The sequence below is a fragment of the Narcine bancroftii genome, chromosome 7 (genome assembly GCF_036971445.1).
Source record: "Narcine bancroftii isolate sNarBan1 chromosome 7, sNarBan1.hap1, whole genome shotgun sequence".
Lineage (NCBI taxonomy): Eukaryota > Metazoa > Chordata > Chondrichthyes > Torpediniformes > Narcinidae > Narcine > Narcine bancroftii.
The window spans coordinates 153,732,082-153,748,277 of NC_091475.1; the positions used below are offsets into that span (position 1 = coordinate 153,732,082).

Here is a 16,196-nt window from a genome sequence, read left to right on the forward strand (position 1 = left end):
AGTAGCAATAATCATGAAAATGTAAAAAGTGAAAATGTGGTAGGAAATCTATGAACAAGTTAGCAGATTATAACTGATGGTTTGTTTATTATAAGCATTTTAAATATCAACAAATAATTAAAGTGTAGTTCAAGCCTGACTGAGGAATCTAGTTGTGTAGATTGTAGGAAAGATCAAGTTAATATTTTATTGTAATTATTACATATGATGGCCATATGAGAATGTTGATGCAATCGTGGAAAGCAAAAGGTTTTTTTCTCTGATTTCATGACAGCTTAAGGTTTCTGATCACTTGCACCGACGGCTGGCAGTTAATAAAACCCAGAGTCTGTGAAATAATTTTTCAAACACCACTTCTATGCGAATTGAGATAGAAAGGTGAATTTGGTAATTACGGACCAAGTAGTTATTGTCAGTTGCAGGAAAACTGATGGAATCAACCATTCAAATCAGATGAGTGATCGTTTAGTGTGTAAGATGTAATCAAAGAAAGCCAGCATAAATTTGTGAAAGCCAAATTATATTTGACAATTACAATAGAACTTATTTAGATCCAGTTGTCTGCTTGAAAGGATTACAGGAGACATTTTTTTTTGGCTTCCAGAAGCAATTATATAAAATGCTTCACAGGAGTCGTGTAATAAAATAACAGGATATTGAATACCATGAACTTGGAGATTGCCAACAGATTGCAAAGCATTGACCTGAAACGTTACCAGTTTCTCTCACCAGAAATGTAGCCTTAAATTACCTGAATATTTCCACTAACTTTTTAATTTACAATTTCCACCATCCATACTGTTTTGTTTCTGTAAGAGGTTTAGGATAAGTGATTATTACTGAGATTGAAGAAATAATAGGGTGGCCAAACTTGCTTAATGTAAGAGCCACATACGATACATTTTAGAAGTTTGAGAACAGCAAGACATGAAAAAATATTACATGCAAGTTTTTACTTTTACATGCCTATTTTGTTACAAAATTATATATAATTTTTAAGAAATAATAATAATATAGTTTTGTGGTGGTGTGAGCAGTGGAAGAAACAGCCACTACCTTGACGGTCGTTATTAAGTTTTTATTCAGCACACCCCTTAAAGGGCAGCATGAGCTCAGTCACCTGGTGCATTGTGACATCATAATCGCTGCCCAGGGTGCACGCTGGAAGGGATACTGGAGTCAGAGAGAAACCTCTGACCAAGCCATTTCCCCATGGCCACCGGTTTGCCGTGAGGATGTGCGCCGCCACACAACCCCCACCCCAGAACTGGCTACACGTCCTGTCACTTTGGCGGCCAGCCCCGGCGCTTGGGCACGACTGTCTGCACTGGCTGTGATAAGTCCAGGTGGTCCACCGTAAAAAGTTCCTCTCTCCCCACAATGTCCAGGGTGAAGGTTCTGCCGGACCGGTGCAAGACTTTTTATGGCCTCTCGTACGGTCACTGTAGCGGTGCACCTTGTGGTCCCCTCCACATGAAAAAGAACTGGGCCAAGTCGAGCTCTTTGGGGAGATGAAACGGCTGGGTGCCGGGGTGGGGAGCTAAGGAGGCCAGTCGCCTACGTAGGTCCTCCTGCAGGTTTTTGTCGGTGGCATTGGTGTCAGAGTCTGGGCCGAAAAGCTCACCCATCAGGGAAAGCAGTGCGTCATAGACCATCTCTACTGCTGAAGCCTGCAGATCCTTCTTGGGTGCCGTCCTAATCCTGAGGAAGACCCAGGGTAGTTCATCCGCCCAGTTTGGTCCGGAGAACCTGGCCATAAGCACCTTTAGGTGCCTGTGGAACCTCTCCACCAACCCGTTGGATTGAGGGTGGTATGCTGAGTTGTGGTGGAGCTTGACCCCCCCACAGTGCTGTCATGAACTGCACCCCTCTGTCGCTAGTGATATGAGCCTGGACTCCGAAATGGGCAATCCATTGGCTAACGAGAGTCCTGGCGCACATCTCTGCAGAGGCCTCCTTAATTGGGATGGCCTCCAACCACCTTGTGGCCCGATCCACCACCATGAGGAGGTAATAAGCCTCCTTGGACAACAGCAGGGGCCTGACGACATCAACGTGGATAAGTTGAAATCTGTGAACCGGATCGGGGCTCGCTGTGTCGCTGGAGCTTGGAGGTCTGACACCTGGTACAGTCCTGGCCAGTTTTGCCACCTCCTTCTTCAGCCTGTGCCACACAAACTGCTCTGCAACCATCTGCACGGTTGTTTTTACCACTGGGTGAGCGAGTTCGTGGATCAGACTGAAGACCTTTGCCCTCCAGTGCGGCGGGACCACTGAGGATGGCATGCCTGTTGAGACATCGCAGAGCAATGTGTCCTGCACGCTGGGCACCCGGACATCCTTGAGTTTGAGGCCCAAGATAGCATTCCGCAAAGCCTGCATCTCCGCATTGTCGCTTTGTGTCTGAGCCAGTTGCTCTTAATCCAGGCCAGGCGGGAGAGTGTTGATGGCTGAACGGGAGAGCGCATCTGCCACTACATTGTCCTTGCCGGCCCTGTGTTGGATGTCGGTCATGAACTCAGACACGTACGCGAGGTGGCGCTGCTGTCTGGTGGACCACGGACCCTTGGCCATCACCAGTGCTTGAGTGAGGGGCTTGTGATCCTTGAAGGCTGTGAACGCCCTGCCCTTGAGGAAGTAGTGGAAATGGTGGATGGCCAAATAGAGTGCCAGGAGCTCCCGGTCAAAGGCACTGAATTTGAGCTCTGGCGGGTGCAGCTGCTTGCTGAAAAAGGCCAATGGGTGCCATTGTCCATCAAGCCACTGTTCCAGAACCCCCCCCCCCCCCACTGCCGTAGCTGAGGCGTCCATGGAGAGCACCGTGTGCGCCTCCAGCCACAGGTGCACCAGCAGAGTGGTGCCGGCTAGAGCCTCCTTTGTCATGATGAAAGCCCTGTCGGCCTCCTCTAACCACGATGAAGAATTTTCTTTGGTGGCCATGAGTGCAAACCATGGGTGCATGGTGCACGTGGCTCCGGGGATGAAACGATGGTAAAAGTTCACATTCCCTGCGAACTCTTGGAGGCCTTTCAGGGTGGAGGGTTTTGGGAATAGATGAACAGCCACTACCTTCTCTGGCACTAGTGCGGCCCCAGCCGACGAAATGGTGTGCCCCAGGAACTGGAGGGACTCCTTGCCGAAATGGCACTTGCCTGCATTGACTGTGAGGCTGAAGTCTGCCAGCCGGGCAAAGAGTGTTTGGAGGTGGGCTTTGTGTTCGTCACGGTTGCAACTGGCATTGAGAATATCATCTAGGTAAAGTCCAGGTCTTTTCCAACCACATCCATGAGGTGCTGGAATGTTTGGGCCACATTCTTTAGATCGAAGGGGATATGCAGGAACTTGAAGAGGCTGAAAGGAGTGATAATGGTCGTATTACCCATGTTGTCTGGATGCACCAGGATCTGATGGTATCCCCGCACGAGGTCCACTTTGAAGAAGACCCATGTGCTGTGGAGGTTGGCAGAGAAGTCCTGTATGTGGGGCACCGGGTACCTGTCGGGGGTGGTTGCATTATTCAACTGACGGTAGTCCCTGCACCGTCTCCAGACCCCAGACAATTTCGGGACCATATGGAGCAGCGATGCCCAGGTGCTGTCCGAGCGCCGGATGATTCCCAGTTCTTGGAACCTGGAAAACTCCTCCTTTGCCTGCTGGAGCTTCTCGGGGAGCAGTCGTCTAGGTCTAGCATGCAGCGGGGCCCCTGTGTGGTGATGTGGTGGAAGACGCCAGGCTGAGGCAGGGTGGCGTTGAACCATGGCTCTAAGATGGTAGGGAATTCGTGGAGATCTCATCAAACTCGTCCCTGGCGGTGGCTACGGTGGTGATTTCGGGCCTGTGGGCTCCTGCTGTGTCCAGTCAGGTGGAGTGGAACATTCGGGCATTGACCAACCTTTTGGCCTTCATGTCAACCAGTAGGCCGTGAGCTCTGACTAAGTCGGCCCCTAATAGTGTGGAGCCCACGGAGGCTAGGACAAACCTCCAGTGGAACTTCTACTTCCTGATCTGGATCTGTGCCCTCCAGGTGCCGTAGGTTCGGATGGTGGAGCCATTGGCCGGCCGCAGGGTTGGACCTCGAGATCGGGTACGAATCTTTAATGCTGTGGGGGGAAGGACTCTGAGCTCAGCCCCTGTGTCCACCAGGAATCGGCGGCTGGTGGATCTGTCCACCACATGAAGGAGGCTGTTTGTGTGGCCAGCCTTCGCAGCCATCACTGGCAGCTGGCCTGGTCATTTCCCTGAAACACACAGGGCTGGCGGGACTTCCCAGTGCTGGTGGTAGAAACACCAGGTTGACTGGCCCTCCTCTGGCTTTGTCTTGGGAGTGGCTTGCAGTTGGCTGGCTCCTGGTCATGCCACCTGGTTGAGGGCTGCCTTGTTCTCCCTCTTCGTGCGCCAGATGGCATATGCACGGGCTGCTGTTCTCCTCGGGTTCGAGAAGTCTTCATCTGTGAGGAACAGCTGGATGCCGTCCGGCATCTGTTCCAGGAATATCTGGCGGAAGAGAAAACAAGGCTTGTGGTCTTCTGCCAGAGCCAGCATTTTGTTCATCAGCGCCGACAGATTACGGTCCTCAAGCCCATCTAGGTGAAGGAGCCTGGAAGCCCATTGCTGGGGAGTTAGCCCAAAAGTTCCAAGCAGCAGGTCTTTGAGGGCGGGGGGTGGTGGATGATGTCGTCCAACCTCGTTGCCGTATCTTGGGCTAGAGTGCTCACGACATGATAGAACATCATGGCGTCTGAGGAGATGTTCCAGAGTTGAAATTGTGCTTCCGCCTGCCAGAACCATGTTCTCAGTCGGTGGGTCCAAAAGGGGGGAAGCTTGATGGAGACAGCCTTAACCTCTGCTGAGTCCATGGTGTTTTGAGTCCAAAAAAAAACATCTGGGCTCATCGGGGTTACCACTGTGCTGGTGTGAGCAGTGGAAGAAACAGAGCCACCATGTTGAGGGTTGTTAATACGTTTTTATTTAAATTCAGCACGCCCCATTAAGGGCAGCATGATCTCAGTCACCTGGTGCATTGTGACGTCATAATCGCTGCCCAGGGTGCGCGCTGGAAGGGATGCTGGAGTCAGAGAGAAACCTCTGACGATGCCATTTCCCCATGGCTGCCCCGCCACGTGGCGATACAAGCGGGGCCGGTTCGCCATGAGGATGTTCACTGCCACAGTATGTAATTTTTAAACTGCTAATTTGTGTTAGTTTCAATAATCAAAAATTAAATATATACATACCAAATAATTTAAAAATCTTGACTGATTTTCTGTGGAAATCTTTGCCCAAGGAAGCAGTTGAGGCTGACTCATTAAACATATTTAAGATACAGTAAGATAGATGTTTGTATTGTAAGGGAATTAAGGGTTTATGGGGGAAAGGTGGAGCTGGGTCCATGACCAGATCAGTTGTGATTTCACTGAATGTGGGAACAGGATTGATGAGCCAGATGGATGAAATGTGCTCTTCTTTTTGATGTGTTCTCTTTGGGAATGGTGCTGCCACTGGTCTTTGCAAATACCTGCATCATTTGCAGCATCCACAGCCAAGTGCATGACGTAGGAAGTGACCTGATGTAAAGCTGCCGCTTGCCACAGGGTGAGGCCAGGGGGTACACATCTCTGCTCCTCCCCGTCCTACCCTCCGCTTTACTTTTCCCAATCACTGGTGGGATGGAGAGCAAAGGCTGAGGTATGGTGCGGTCTAACCTCTGGGTGTCTTGTGCTGACTCACCATCTGTTGGGGCAAGGGCTTGCCTGTGGCCCTTGACAGGAACCTCACTGATTCTTCCAGCTCTGTCATAGCTTGGTGCCTGGATGAAGTCCTAATTGGGAACCCCTCTGACCTCTCATCTCTATCATCTTGTTCTCCCCCTGCCAGAGTGCCTGGACAGACACCCCCACCTGTGGGGCAGATCATGCTTCATCAGAGCTCTCCTGGTGCAGACTTTGCTTCCTGACCTCTACAGCCACTACCTGATGAGGACCGTCAGCTTTGTCCAACTCTCCTACCGCACACCCAACGTTGGCAGCACTTTGCTGTGGTGTGTCCTTGCCCGAACAAGGAGAACCCAATCCAACATATTCTGCTCACTCTGTTCCTCTGCAGGGGCCGTTCCTCCAGTGCCCACTCCATCTTCCCTTTCCTCTCTCCTTGTTATGTAACCCAGGCTATATTTTAAAAAATACACTTCATCCAAATTTGTGATGTTCCATTTAAGTTCCATCTCAGACAGAGCATTTTTAATCAGCAAAGCTCACTTTCTCTTGTGCAAATGTTTGTTGACATCAATAGCATCAACGTTGAGCACCAGTGGATAGTGCAAAACGGGTCATGCTCAATGACAGCAAGACAACCTTACATGACAGCAGATTGCAAATCACACACAACATTTGTAAAATAACATGATAATATTCCACTTTTGAAGTTGGCTGTGTCTCAACATTGTCAATTGAGTCACCATGTTCAAATGCTCACAGAAGAAGCTGAAAATTCTCTTTTGCAAGCAAGTCCAACATTTTATGCAAATAAACATCACAGAAAATTAACATTCAGTCAAATGAATGCAAGTTCAACGGGCTGTTGATTTGCTTGCAGGCTATCAATCTAATTTCTGATTGATTTTTTAACTGTACTTTGTTTGAATGATCTGCATTGCATCCAAATTTTGCACTGAAACCAGGTAACTAAAGTTCTAGCAAAGATACAAGTGCATTTTAAGTTTCAGAAACTATTGATGTCTGGAAAATCAGATGAAAAATCCAATATTAGGTATTTACTTTGCTTAATACTGTATTCATATTGGATAAAATTTCAAATAACATTGACAATTATTTCAAATATTTTTTGCTTTGTTTTAGATTCTGTCACCTTCATTTTAATTTAAGACCTAAATGGTCCACCTTTAACTTTAAGATTACAACAACTGCTTCTGGGTTCAACCAAAAGAAAAATTTTGTTTTATCTATTTGCATAATTAACTCCTTAATGCTTCCAAATCTTTTGATTTTAACATCCCTCATTGCTAATGAGAAAACGGCATCATCCAATGACTTCTAACCTTCAAGAATAGTGCATTAAATTGTGCTGGTAAAAGGTGTTATTCATGGAAGATGATCAATGATCCAAACAGACTAAAGAGACAAGATACTTGCTTTCAATCAGCCTTTGCAAATTTGGAAAATCCAATTGATATTCAAAGGTATTGGTTTTTATTGAACTGTTTTGAACTAATTTGTTTCTGAAGGCTGTTTGGTGCCAGTAATGGTGTTTGGCCTCAGAAATGACACTTTTAATTTATTGGATCTGCCAGTGTCTAATCTGGGGTTCAGTGGTAGATATGAATGTTGACTACATGGACTGTGTTCAGATCTGAAACTGTAGAGAAATCAAATTCATACTGCCACAACATACAATGAGGAATTAATAGCTTAATTCAACATTTTTTTTATTGTATCAATTTAACAATAATAGTATTGCTAAAATTTTACTTCTAGAATCTGGAAATATTTAAACAATTATGTCTCAGTATTTGGTTGAATGTCAGACAGCAATATTCTTTTCTATCTCGGAGGTCTATTGGTCTTGCATGAAAATTATTGAACACATTACAGCTGGATGTATCCCATCATCTACAGTCTGATCCTGTTTTCCAAGGCCTCATGTGAAAATGTTTTTTCTGTCAGCTACATTTGTATTGGCTAATATGTCTGTGTCTGGCAAAAAAAAAGGAACTGTTTAATGGAGGATTTAAAGCTAGGTTTCAGTTTGGTAGTAATATAATGAATGATGTCAGATCAATCAATCAATCAAGCATGCTTCTTGATTACCAATCACAGTGTTTCAATGGAAGATCAAGCATCAGAAATGTCCAACGAGCAACAGAATCCATACCAGCTGATTTACTGCTAATCAAAATCAAATTTACTCATGTTGTTTCTGTTTGAATATGCGGCATACCTGGGTTTCTGTGTTAAAGGATTCAAACATCTGATTTCCAGTAAATTGAATGACACTAGGTTGGATTTTGCTGGATGAACTGCCTGGGTAAATTCATTTAACTGGAAATCGCTTCACTGTGCACCTTTGTTCCGTCTGCACATGGACCTCCCAGTGGCCAACCATTTCAGTTCTGCGTCCTATGCCCATACTCACATGTCTATCCATGGCCTCATTGGCAGAACAATACCTGATTTTCCATCTGGGCATTAACATTGATTTTTATGGCTTCTGCAAACCTGCTCTCCCTTCCCAGCTTCCCTTCCCTTCCCCTTGTCTTCTTTCCCTCAGCTCTCCACCCCCTTTCCTCGCTATTCACCTAGCCATCCCTCCTCCCCTTTGCTTGCTGCTGTGCCCTCACTCCCTTCTCCAACTATTACATCCTGTCTTTGCTACCATGCTCCTCCCTCTATGGTCCCCTTACATTTGTATTCAGACGCCTGCTGACATTTTTCCATACCGTGATGAAGGGCTCAAACCTGAAATATTGGTTATGTATTTTTATCTTTGTTACATAAAAACACTGTTTGACCTGCTGAGTTTCTCCAGCATTGTGTTTTACGATAGTCCTCCATACCTCTCCTATACATACACCTGTCCAAATTCTTCTTAAATGTTAAAGTGAAGCCTACATTCACCACTTCAACTTTTTCGACACTCCCATCACTCTCTTTGTGAAGAAGATTCCTCTTAAGTTCCCACTAAACCTTTCCCCTTTCACACTTAATCCATGTCCTCTGGTTTGTATTTCACCTACCTGCAATGGAAAAAGCCCACCTATATTTACTCTGACTACCCCCCTCATAAATTTAAATGTGTCTATCAAATCTCCCTTCATTCTTCTATGGTCCAGGGAAAAACTCCTAACCTGTTTGACCTTTCCCTATAACCCAGTTCCTGAAATCTGGGAAGTATCCTAGTAAATCTTCCCAGCACTCTTTATCTTATTGTTATCTTTCCTGTGTTAGGTGACCAAAACTGTGCACAATAATCCAAAGGTGGCCTCACAAATGTCTTATTATAACTTTACCAATACATCCCAATTCCTATACTCAATATTTTGATTTATGAAGGCCAATATATCGAAAACTCAATCATCCTCTCCACCTGTGATACCACTTTCAGGGAATTATGTATCTGTATTCCCAGATCCCTTTTTCTACCACACTCCTCAATGCCCCACCATTTACCGTGTTTGTCCTTTCTTGGTTTGTCCTTCCAAAATGCAACACCTCACACTTGTCTGCATTAAATTCCATCTGCCATTATTCAGATCATTTTTTCAGATGGTCCAGATCTCTCTGCAAGCTTTGAAAATTTTGTTCACTATCTACAATGCCTCCAATCTTAGTGTCAACTGCAAACTTGCTGATTCAATTTACCACAATATCATCCAGATCATTGATATAGGTGACAAAAAGTAATGGTCCCAGCATTGATCCCTGAGGCACACCATTAGTCACAGGCCTCTAGTCTACTCTCTGGTTTCTCCCGTCCAGCCATTGTTGAATCCAGTTCACTACTTCACCAGGAATACCAAGTATCTGAACCTTACTGACTAACCTCCCATATGAAACCTTGTCAAAGAGTTTACTAAAGTCCAAGTGGACAACATCTATAACCTTTCTTTCATCCACTTTCCTGGTAATCTTCTTGAAAAACTCTATAAGTTTGGTTAAATATGGATTATACCTAATCAGTCCATGGCTATCCAAATACTTGTATATCCGATCTCTTAGAACTTCCAGTAATTTATCTACTACTGCCATTAGGTTCACCTGCCAATCATTTTCAGTGTAACTTTTGGAGCCTTTTTTAAACAATGGAACAACTTGGGCTACCCTCCAATCCTGCCAGTGTCCTTGCAATTTATAAACTAGCCTCCTTTAAGGTCCAAGGGAATATCTTGTCCAGCCCTGGGGATTTAAACAACCTTATTTGCTTTAAGACAGCAAGCACTACCCCCTTCCTCTTTAATATGTCTAAGTTCCATTACCTCATTGTTTGTTTTCCTTACTTCCTTTGCCTCTGTGCCAGTTTCCCAATGGAATATTGATGAAAATATCAATTTAAGATCTCCACCATCCACTCATCTCTTTTGGCTCTGCACATAGTTGACCTCTCTGATCTTCAAGGGGACCAATTTTGTCCCTTACTATCCTTCTGTTCTTCATATACCTGTGGAAACCCTTAGGATTTTCCTCCACATTGTCGGCCAAAGCCGCCTCGTGTCATCTTTTAGCCACCTTGATTTCCCTCTTGAGGCTTTTCTTCCACTTTTTATACTCCTCAAGTAATTAGTTTGCTCTGTGTTGCCTAGACCTGCTATACACTTCTCTTCTTCTGAACTAGATCCCCATTATCCCTTGAAAATCAAGGTTCCCTATGCCTGCTAACTTTGCCTTTGATGTTGACAAGAATATACAAACTCTGTACTCTCAAAATTTCACCTTTGAAGCTCTTACACTTACATCGCACATCCTTGCCTGAAAACAACATATCTCATTCCACACATTCTAGATCCTTTTTTACTCCCACAAAATTGACCTTTTTCCAAATTAGAATCTCAACCCGAGGCCAAGACCTATTCTTCTCCATGATTAACTTGAAACTAATGGCATTATGATTACTAGACCCAAAATGTTCCCCTACACTTAACTTCTGTTGCCTGTCTTGTCTCATTCCCTAATAGGAGATTTGGCATTGCACTCTCTCTACTTGGTATCTCTATATATTGATTTAGGAAACTGCTGAATACATTTGACAAACTCCAAGTCATCCAGCTATTTTAGAGTATAGGAGTCCCAGTCAAAATTGGGAAGTTAAAATCTCCTACTATCACAACTTTATGTTTCCTGCAGCTGTCTGGTCTCTCTCTACAGATTTGCTTCTTCAATTCTCCTTGACTATTGGGTGATCTATAATACAACCCCATGAGTGTAATCATACATTTCCCATTCTTTAGCTGTACTCATATAGCCTCAGTAGATGAGGCCTCTGGTTTGTTCTGCCTGAGCACAGCTGTGATACTTTCCCTGATGAATAATGGCCCTCCTTCTCCTTTCAACCCCCCATTCTATCGCATATAATTTCCATTCACCAATCATCTCTACCTTTGCTTGTCTATCCCCTAGTATGGTCCGTCCTGTCTTTCCCAAGTCATTCTATCTTAATTTGCCACCCTCTTTGCTGAAATTCTTCCCAGTTTACCATCTCTTATATTTTTCTATCTCTTCCCCAGTTCTCCAAATCCCAAAGATATGGCAAATATAGGATAATGGGTCACTATAAATTGCCTCTATTGGATGTTTAGTAGAATTGTGAGAGAGGGTGTGAAGGATGGCAGTTGGTAGGAATGTTAGGAGAATAAAGTAGGATTCTCTTGAAAATGACTGCTTGGAAATTAGCACATGCTCGGCTAGAGAGCCTGGCCTCTGTGTTCCAAGACCTATAATTCTGAAACAGCCTATTAAAAAAATAAAATATGATTGATGAAAATTATATAGGATTTAAATTCAGGGCAGCCCCAAATCAATCTATCCTTCATAGAAAAGAACAAAAACAAAATGCTTGAGGACAAATGTTGGAATTTGAATATGCTGGAGGAACTCAGTGGGAAAGCAAAATCCATGGGGGAAAAAAAATGGACAGTGTTTTGAGCAAAAATTCATCATCAGGGCAGAGGAAGGTTAATGCAGAAACAGTGTAAAGAGGTCAGAGTGGAGTGATTGAGGCTGGGGATCCACCTGGGATCAGCCAACCAAACAGAGGTCAAACATGATGGACAGAGGCGGAGGAGTAGCAGATGGAGAGAGAGGCGAGTAAAACAAAGCTGTCAGGTGGAAGAATATAAGTCGTATAGTGTGGAGTGAGTGCTTGGAAGATGATGGCTGATGGTGCTGGAATCTGATGAATAAAGAATAAAGATGGCAGAAAGTGAGACCAGGTGGAATCAAAAAGGGGTGGAGAAGAAGAGAGAGCAGTAGAATGGAGGGAGTAGTTGGGGGGGTGGTGGTGGTTTGAAGGGAGATGGAACCAAAGAGGAGGGGGATGAAAATGGGTGGGGATGTTTGGGAAGGAGAACAAAAAAAGGGGGAAAAGGGAAGAGCAGAGATGGTGCAGAAGGAAAGAGAGGGTCTCAGTATCTGAAATAAAATCTATATTCATAGCATTGGGCTGTAGACTTCCCAGGAGCTCCATAGGTCAAGCATCATTCACTCCAGATTCCAGCATCTGCAGTTGCTTATCAAAAGAGGGAGTAGAGAAGGGGCCAGAGCTGATTATCTGCTTATGGAAGGCTCACTGTTTGGAAGGAAGTCTTGTAGGCCTGCAGCCCCCAAATAGTGTGGAGTTTTCATTGATGAGGAAGCTGATTGAAAGACATCAATAGTGGTGCATAGGTTTTAGAATCAGAGGAAAAAGACAGAGTGCAGAAAGTGAGGTGCCCTCCAGCCTTCAGATAGGTTTTAAACATGATGGAATGTAATCCAATATGATTGGAAAATGGTTAGCTGGGCAGTTTATTGTTGCTAGCTTAATTCTTAGTGAAGAAAATTGAATAATTTCATAACATAGCTTAACTATCATCCCTTTTTTACACAGTTGCACAACTTTAACTTTAATAGGAAGTCAGAAATGTGAAGCATACGGCAGACTGCAGTTACACTCTGATTAATTCCATGGATACCCACTTTTGAGTTCCTATGTCTATTCTACATCTATTGCATTTAACACAGTGGTAGCAGTGATAGACAACAGACTCGCCAAGGCAAATAGCGCCTTTGGAAGACTACACAAAAGAGTCTGGAAAAACAACCAACTGAAAAACCTCACAAAGATAAACATATACAGAGCCGTTGTCATACCCACACTCCTGTTCGGCTCCGAATCATGGGTCCTCTACCGGCATCACCTACGGCTCCTAGAACGCTTCCACCAGCGTTGTCTCCGCTCCATCCTCAACATCCATTGGAGCGCTTTCATCCCTAACGTCGAAGTACTCGGGATGGCAGAGGTCGACAGCATCGAGTCCACGCTGCTGAAGATCCAGCTGCGCTGGGTGGGTCACGTCTCCAGAATGGAGGATTATCGCCTTCCCAAGATCGTGTTATATGGCGAGCTCTCCACTGGCCACTGTGACAGAGGTGCACCAAAGAAAAGGTACAAGGACTGCCTAAAGAAATCTCTTGGTGCCTGCCACATTGACCACCGCCAGTGGGCTGATATCGCCTCAAACCGTGCATCTTGGCGCCTCACAATTTGGCGGGCAGCAACCTCCTTTGAAGAAGACCGCAGAGCCCACCTCACTGACAAAAGGCAAAGGAGGAAAAGCCCAACACCCAACCCCAACCAACCAATTTTCCCCTGCAGCCGCTGCAACCGTGTCTGCCTGTCCCACATCGGACTGGTCAGCCACAAACGAGCCTGCAGCTGACGTGGACTTTTACCCCCTCCATAAATCTTCGTCCGCGAAGCCAAGCCAAAGAAAGAGAGCAGTATGCAATGTTGTCAGTGAGAAGATGGGGCTTTGTATTTGCAAATTTGCTCATTGTTCCTAGCTGCTCTATAAGCAAGATCTCTATCTGGATTAAAGTAACACATCACATGTAATTTAGCAAATCCTTAAACATAAATTGCTCCAGTGTCTTATTCGTATAAATTGGTTCACACTATATTTAGAATATATCAAAAACAAGACCAGAACTTGAATCAGTGAGATTATTGACTGAGAGTTCATTTGCAACAGTATTTCCCTATTCCTCGCTCATGGAGGAAAATTGCAAATACGTGATTTTATGAGTTTGCTGTCAGCAGCCAAGATTCCCTGCTGCCACTGTGTGTTTGGAAAATTGTTCCATGCTGTTGTGCATTTTAACAACAAGAACTTGCAAGTGTCAATATTGTCAAACATAAAAAATAGCTCAGAATCAGAGAACAGGCAGATGTGAATGATTTTCCACTTTATGATTATTGGAATTGTCATCTGCCAAGCATCTTTGCATATTCTTAACATGAAGACATATCAGCTTCACTAAACTGTTGAAAATTCTTTGGCTAACGCCATTGTGAAATTACACCTCTTTGTGAAACTCTGATCATTTGCTTTGTTGATGCTGGCTAAACAATAGATATGCACTTAAAAAAAAAAATCCTTTCAGCAAATTACTCTCCAATTTTCGATTCAGATCTTCAGTTTACCCATTTACTTCCAACACTGATAATTGAAAATCAGTATAAAACAATATTTCTGAAAAATGGATTGTTATTTTCATTGGATCAAATATTAACCAAAGGGAGAAGCATTTCATTTGTCAATCATGAAAGATTTGTTCATTTTTATGATTAAATGTGAGCTTGTTTCTTTCTGCTAAGAACAAGAAAAAATACTCAACTAATGCAGATTATCTGTCTGTACCAATGAGGTAAGAGCTCACACAGTTCCATCTCCCCTAGATAGGCAAAATGTCTTAGGAGACTTCAGGCCCTGTTGGAGATAACACTTTCTTTGGTGATGATGTCTAATGGCTTCAGCAGATTGTCAAAGCCTGGCAAAGTAAATAGGAGAGATGAACTAGACGCAGTTGGATGTCCATTGCCTGTCTAACACTTTCACCCCTCCTGGGAACTTTACAAGAGTGCACAGTCTGAGACATTCAGGGCTCAGATTGCCACCCACAAGTTCCCGAAGATGTCTGTGTGTATACCAATTGGAACCTGCAAGTGAAATATGATAGCTTTTGTGCAAGTCTAAGCTTTGTGATCAGGTAAATGGTGATTTCCCACAAAATACCAGAGTTAATGAGTTATACTCGAAGAGGTACCATGTCTGACTCTCACCCAAATTTCAACTCCTATTCCCCTTTAATATCTGCTCCTTTGGTTTAAAATCTGTGCTTCAGACAGGTCATCATTGGTGAATCAACCACTTGATTGTTCATTTCTTCTTCAGACTGAGTGACTGCACTTCATGAGATTTTGTATCTCCAAATACACTTCGGCTAATGTCAAGACTTCCTGGGAAAGCTACACTGGGATCTAGGTTGCAGGTGCATCAGGTACAAACCCAGATGTATTAAAATTCCTCTTGGTCCAGTGGAAATAAAGACGTGATTTCCCAAGTTTCTGCCCTTTTCTGCTAGTGAATACCAAATTTTAACCAACTGCAGGGAGAAGTTAATCTATTTCCATTTTATTATTTTTTGAACAGTAAATTTTCTCTTCTAGTGAGACAAATATGAGACATATTTGCTAGGGCTACTCAGGATCCTTTAAACTAGAATGGTTGGGGAGAGGGAACAAAATAGTACAGAGCAGTAAGGAGAAGGTTAGAATGCAAACAAAGAAAGTTTGTAGTAAGTATTTGAATATGGATGGGCAGGTGATAGAGAAGGGAAATGCTCTGGAAGAAGATGAAGGGCAATTGGCATGAAAAGGAAATAATGTTGTTATTAAAGATGAGGGAAAACAGGGATTAAAAATTGGGAAATGTCTGAAATTCATATATTTTAATGCCAGGAGTATTGTAAAAAAAGATGGATGAGCTGAAGGTGTGGATTGATACTTGGAAGTATGATGTGGTAGCGATTAGTGAGACATGGTTGCAGGAGGGATGTGATTGGCAACTGAATATCCCTGGGTTTCGTTGTTTTAGGTGTGATAGAGTCAGAGGGGCAAGAGGAGGTGGGGTTGCATTGCTTGTCAGGGAAAATATTACAGCGGTGCCTAGGAAGGATAGATTAGAGGGCACATCCACGGAGGCTATTTGGGTGGAACTGAGGAGTAGGAAAGGAGAGGTTACACTTGTAGGGGTGTATTATAGACCACCCGGAGGGGACCGAGACCTAGAGGAGCAAATCTGTAGGGAGATAGTAGATATTTGTGATAAGCACAGGGTTGTAATTATGGGAGATTTTAATTTTCCACATATAGATTGGGAAACACATTCTGTGAAAGGACTGGATGGGTTAGAGTTTGTGAAATGTGTGCAAGATAGTTTTTTACAACAATATGTAGAGGTGCCGACCAGAGAAGGAGCAGTGTTAGATCTACTTTTGGCGAATGGGATGGGTCAAGTGACGGAGGTTAGTGTTGGCGAGCACTTCAGGTCCAGTGATCATAATGCCATCAGCTTCAATGTCATTATGGAAAGAGAGAAGTCAGGGCCAAGGGTTGAGGCTTTTGATTGGGGAAAAGCTAGATTTGAG

The 16,196-nt window shown here is 44.1% G+C and overlaps 1 long non-coding RNA gene across 2 annotated transcripts in view; it reads left to right on the plus strand.

The window, feature by feature from the left end:
• Positions 1-1,206: 1,206 nt before the first annotated feature.
• Positions 1,207-16,196, plus strand: part of LOC138739235 (uncharacterized) — a 49,854-nt gene continuing 34,864 nt past the window's right edge. Inside the window, exons 1-3 of one of the 2 annotated variants that reach the window (XR_011342102.1) lie at positions 1,207-5,169; positions 6,855-7,195; positions 14,942-15,047. This is a non-coding gene — a long non-coding RNA (uncharacterized lncRNA). The remainder of the gene's footprint in view (positions 5,170-6,854; positions 7,196-14,941; positions 15,048-16,196) is intronic. The other variant, XR_011342103.1, reaches the window with a different exon arrangement.